The sequence below is a fragment of the Canis aureus genome, chromosome 29, assembly GCF_053574225.1.
Source record: "Canis aureus isolate CA01 chromosome 29, VMU_Caureus_v.1.0, whole genome shotgun sequence".
Taxonomy (NCBI): domain Eukaryota; kingdom Metazoa; phylum Chordata; class Mammalia; order Carnivora; family Canidae; genus Canis; species Canis aureus.
In genome coordinates, this window is record NC_135639.1 from 23,733,814 (window position 1) to 23,739,813 (window position 6,000).

Consider the following 6,000-nt stretch of genomic DNA (forward strand, 5'->3'; position numbering starts at 1 on the left):
CTCTAGCTTTAGCCATGTCATTGCAAATGACAGTATTTCATTCTTTTTTTTTATCAGCCAAATTTTCTATCTCTTTTTGAAAAGATTTTATTTATTTATAATGAGAGAGGGAAGGAGAGAGAGTGAGACAGACTGTGTGCACATGAGTGGGGGAGGAGCATAGGGAGAGGGAGAAACAGTCTCTGCTGAGCATGGAGCCTGATGCGGGGCAGGATCCTGGGACTCCAAGATCATGATCTGAGACAAAAGCAGACATTTATTTTTTTATTTATTTTTAAAAAAATTTTATTTATTTATGATAGTCACACACAGAGAGAGAGAGAGAAAGAGGCAGAGACATAGGCAGAGGGAGAAGCAGGCTCCATGCACCGGGAGCCCAACGTGGGACTCGATCCCGGGTCTCCAGGATCGCGCCCTGGGCCAAAGGCAGGCACCAAGCCGCTGCACCACCCAGGGATCCCCAAAAGCAGACATTTAATGAACTGAGCCACCCAGGCAATACCCCCCAAATTTTCTTTTTTATACCTAAGTAAATGACATCTGATAAAGAGTTAGTATCCAACTTATAGAACTCAATACCCCCGAAATGAATAATCCAATTAAGAAATGGGTAGAAGGAACATTTTTCCAAAGAAGATATATGGATGGCTAACAGACAAACGAAAAGATGCTCAACATCACTCATCATCCTGGAAATACAATTCAAAACAACAATGAGATATCACCTCACACCTGTCAGAATGGCTAAAAGCCACAACGTGAGAAACAATAGGTGTTGGTGAGGATATGGAGAAAGGGGAACTCTCTTACATTGTTGGTGGGAATGCAAACTGGTGCAGACACTCTGGAAAACAGTATGGAGTCTCCTCAAAAAATTAAAAATAGAGCTACCCTACGACCCAGCAATTGTATTACTAGATATTTACTTAATATAAAAATACAAATTCAAAAGGATACATGCACTCAATGTTTATAGCAGCATTACCTACAATAACCAGATTATGGAAATAGTCCAAATGTCCATCAACTGAAGAATGGATAAAGAAAATGTGGTATAGTGGTTGAGCGCCTGCCTTGGCTCAGGGCGTGATCCCGGGGTCTGAGATTGAGTCCCACAATGGGCTCCTTGCAGGGAGCCTTCTTCTCCCTGTGCCGCTGCCTCTGTGTGTATGTGTGTGTGTCTCATGAATAAATAAATAAATTCTTAAAAAAGAAAAGGTGGTATATATATATACAATAGATTTTTTTCAATAATTTTTTTTAAATTTTTTTTATTTTTATTTTTTTTTTTAATTTATGGTAGTCACAGAGAGAGAGAGAGGCAGAGACACAGGCAGAGGGAGAAGCAGGCTCCATGCACCGGGAGCCCGACGTGGGATTCGATCCCAGGTCTCCAGGATCGCACCCTGGGCCAAAGGCAGGCGCCAAACCGCTGCGCCACCCAGGGATCCCTAGATTTCTATATATATCCAAAAGTGTTTCATGATCATTTCTCTTCCTTCCTACTTCCTCCCTTCTCATTGTCTTTCAGCTTTCCTTTCTCTCCCTTCCTCCTTTCTTTACTATTGTCCTTCCTTCCTTTCCTCCTTTCTTCCTCTTCACTTAATCAAGCCCCCACTCTGTGGGTGGCATGATAAATCAGTAGTGACAATAGAAGCAAAATCCCTGTCCCTTTAGGGGGCTTGAATTCTAGTGGGGAAAACATATCATATACAGTTAGAAAATTAATGAATACAAATAAATAAAGATTAGGACACATGCTATAAAGTACCAGAACAGAATGCTGTAGGAGAGGATAGCAGAGGGGACTTTCAACAAGGTGGAGATGGCAAGGAGTATTTTCGAATGTTGCCATGCAGCAGGGGAGAGAGCCCAGATGGTACAGAAAGTGTGTTCCTGGTAGAAAGGGGCAGTGGCAAAGGCTCCTGGGACGGTGCTCTGAAAATTTGAGTGGAACTTGTTTGTTTCTTGGAGGCCACACTCTCTTTCTCTCTCTCTTTCTTTTCAATAAGAAGTCACATTTTTTCCAAGAGTTCTAAATGGAAATTTCACAGGGCTCTCTGTAAGGGAAAGGTTGCTTTCAAAGTGAATTGCTTACCCTCTTTCCTTGTAAGGTTAAGACATGAGTAGCGTGAGTGCATGTGGATCAAGGCACCAAACAACAACAACAAAACACCACGGGGAAAGGGCTCCCTGTGAGCAAAGCTGTTGCCTTGTCATAATTAACCTTTGTCATAAGCTCTCCATTCAGCACAGTCCTTCCTATAGAGTTGACTACTGGGGAGGGGAAGGCATCTTGTCATCTGCACTAATTATATGGGTTCAGTTATTTGGGTCCCTGAAATTTATTTGACCTGAAGATTAAGGCAATATAAAGCAAAGTTTGTTTTGGTTCTAGAGTGGGACAGGCAGCAGGGGATGACGATGGGGTGTTCCTAAATGCAAAATAGTAGCAGCTTTGAAATGCCAGCTGGGTCCTGATGGGGCAGAGACTGGGCTGACCCTCTGCCTGTCTGATTTGTGCCTGTCTCTGCAATGTAGGTGATGTGATTTGACACCAATTAGCTGGCATGCACAAAAGTCATCCGTTTCCCCAGTTAGCAGTAACCGTAGAATATCATGCACCTCTTCAAACATGACAAGTCATTGCCTTCGTTAATGCTCATCAGGGCTGACAGGCAGTGAGTTTCAGAGAGATGCTGGAAAAGCAGAAAATGTGATTGGCCACACACAGCATCAGGGAGGACAAAACCTCCTGATGTTTGGACCAGGTGAAATAACCAGGCAAAATTTAAGTTTATTACTGCCCCAAAGCATGAACTCAGAAAGTGTCTGTAAACATCCTGTGCATCTCAGGGGACTCGTTGGACCAGTAAGAGGTAAGATGCTTCCCACAAGACTCCTGACCTCCACTCTCCTGTGTAAAGTCTGACATGTTAACTAACTTCCAGAGAACATGGAAGTTTGTAATGTTCCAGTGCCTTAAAAAACTGTGAGCATTCTCACAAACAGGGAACAGCAACTTCAGTGTGGCTTTGATGGGCATCATTTTATAATTTATATAAACTGTGTTTGTTTGTTTTAAATCATGACCCTCAATGCATTAAAAAAAAAGAACTTTCATAACAGATGTTCATTGTGCCCCTCACTGCCCAAACTCACCTAAAAATCTGCCGTTTCATGCTTTTTGCCAGCATAAGAACTATGGTGGTCCCATTTCCTCTAAGAGCCCCCAAATCCTCAACCCAGAATTCTCTCAGATTCATATCTCTATGAAAAGTTTTCCTTATGAATTACATGTTATAGTTATACTGGTCCTCTTTTTATCTATGATCCAAAGAAAGAAAGAGGCAAAGAAAAGATCCATAGGATTTTTTTTAAGATACAGAAATCAGGTATAAAAAATACGTATACCATATGATGCTGTTTTTTTAAAAACTATATATTTATATATTCAGTTAAAGAAATGGGCTGAGAAATTACAGGCCCAATGAGAAGGAAATTTTCCTTTCTACCTTTCTCCTTTGAAAACTTTAGAATTTGGGACTTTTTAAGATGAGCATGGATATGCATGTATGGATGGTATAAACTTACATGCTATGCGTCAGTAGTATGAGTACTCAAGCAGGAATGGGGTGACCTCCAGGATTTGTAGACTCCACCAAAATACCAGAGAACCAACACCCAGGGGAACAAAGCGACTTACATATCTGAACAAAACCAGTTTGTTGGTCTAAAATAATATAAATTGGGACGTCTGGGTGGCTCAGTGGTTGAGAGTGTGCCTTCTGTTCAGGGCATGATCCTGTGTCCTGGAATCGAGTCCCGTATCAGGCTCCCTCTGTCCATATCTCCACCTCTCTCTGTCTGTGTGTCTCTCATGAATAAATAAATAAAATCTTAAAAAAATTTTAAATGAAATGATATAAATTAGTCAATGCATATCCCCTTCAGTCCCTTCAATATTTACCAGAGAATGTCTAGCTCATCTTCCGAATAGGCTGAGAAATGACACATTTCACTCAAGTCAGACCATAGCTGCCCTCAAACTCTAAATTCAAACTCAAAAACTCAGTTGATAGAAACAATATTTATGACCGATTGCCTAGAGGAAGTGCAATTCTGTTGCTTCCCTCAATCAGCGTTTCCTAAGTGTGTCTCTTGGGACATAAATTGCACAAGATGTCCTGTTCAGTGAAGAGAGAATTCTTTAGTCAATCAGGTTTGGCAAATGCTGCATATTTCGTCCCCCTCTGGAAATTCAGAATACACCACAGAGTACAAAGAGCTCTGAGAATTCAAGAAGTCAAGAAAAATCCTTCCATTTACTATACTAGAATTTTCCAAACCTATCTGGTAAAGAACCTGGTTTTTGTTCGTTTGTTTGTTTTGTGCAAAAGCCAGTGTAACGCACTCAGGAGAAGTGCCAGCTAGTCCTAAATGTACTCCCCATTTACACCCCAAACCTTCTTCCCCAGCCCCTGGGTGTGTTCCATCCTCCAGCTCCTCCGTAGCACTGCAGTTACGGAGCTGAAATCCCTGATGCTATCGCTTTATATGTATGCACTTCGAAACATGTTATTTTGATCAATGGGGACATTATTGTGAAAATTGTTTTACTTACATCAGGATAGAAAGTCACTAAATTTGAGCTGCTATTAGGAATGCTGAATTCTTTCACAGACTCCCTAAGATAAGCCTCAGAAGGATCCTATAAAGTGAGCATTGTTATTCCCAATCCGTGAGGAGGAGAAGAGCCCAAAGGAGCTCCTGCAGCCTTGCCCAGGATAGCGCAGAGGGTAAACTTCAGAGCTTGGATTCGAACCCAAGCAGCTTGGCCGCTCAGCTCACACTGTAACCTTGTTACAAACGCGATGCCTAAGGAAGCCCACGAGGGACTGTTCTTAGTGTTTTCTCTACCAGAAATATACTGATTCCTACACGCTTGTTATTGTGTTTTTTAAATATTTTGTTCACTGTATGTCACGAAAAAGGCGGGTTTCCTTTTTCCCACTGGTGCCCAAATACCTACAACCCCAGACCTACAGAACTTCAAGGCATGTGTGCAGTGGACTAACCTTGTATCGGCACCATATGATGTTTTTACTCTTATTTTCCCCTTGCCTCATTTTACCTCATTTTGTTTCTCATCAGCTTTAATTCATTTTTTTTTTTATTGTTACACTGCGCATATGCTATACAAATACAGGGTGACAAGACAGAAACATATTGCATCTCTAGTACCTCCTATACATCTTCTAAGTGCCACAGACCTTTTCTCTCCAGCTGCATCATCATAAAATATCATTATGAAAATAAGCCACGATTGAGTTTCACTCATAAACATACGTTCTTTACTAGGGAGCTCTAACCCAGCCAGTCAATTAGCATACAGTGCATCACACAGGAGAAAATTTATCAAGAGCCCAGTTTGTCATCCATAGATAAGTAAAAGGTAGTTAATGTAAATTGCATTTCTAAAATTCATTCCACTTACGGTTCAGGAAGGACCTTGAGGATGCAATCTAAAGATTGCAATAAGAGTGAGTAACATGCCGGCCACTCTCCGTTTATGTGAGCATCTTTCTCCAGAGAGCACTTTGCTGTTGTCCTATTTACTCCTCCTCGATACACTTGTTTGGTTGCTCTGGTGTGTTATGAGAACATTGAAGCCTGAGCAAACATTAGTGGCAGTTTCCCAGAGCAGTTGCTTAAACTATGTTAAGAGATCTGGTTCAAACCAAGCTCGCATAAGTGTTGATTGCCCTGTGTGAGGAAGGACTCCATTTCAAAGATGGTTGACCACGCAAGGTGTCTACTTCATTCACCTGGGTAGTAGTAGCGCCAATGACCACCACATGGCCCATCTGTTTCTTCTTCTTTTTCTTGTTAAATATTTAAATTCAATTTGGCAACATATAGTATAACACCCCATGCTCATCTCATCATGTGCCCTCCTTAGTGCCTGTTGTTACCTGGTTACCCCATCCCCCCACTCAC

General features: G+C 41.5%; 1 long non-coding RNA gene across 1 annotated transcript in view; it reads right to left on the minus strand.

The window, feature by feature from the left end:
• The window catches only part of LOC144300804 (uncharacterized), a 66,121-nt gene extending 60,493 nt beyond the window's left edge, over nucleotides 1-5,628 (minus strand). The window contains exon 1 of the long non-coding RNA XR_013367586.1: nucleotides 5,498-5,628. This is a non-coding gene — a long non-coding RNA (uncharacterized LOC144300804). The remainder of the gene's footprint in view (nucleotides 1-5,497) is intronic.
• Between the last annotated feature and the right edge of the window lie 372 nt (nucleotides 5,629-6,000).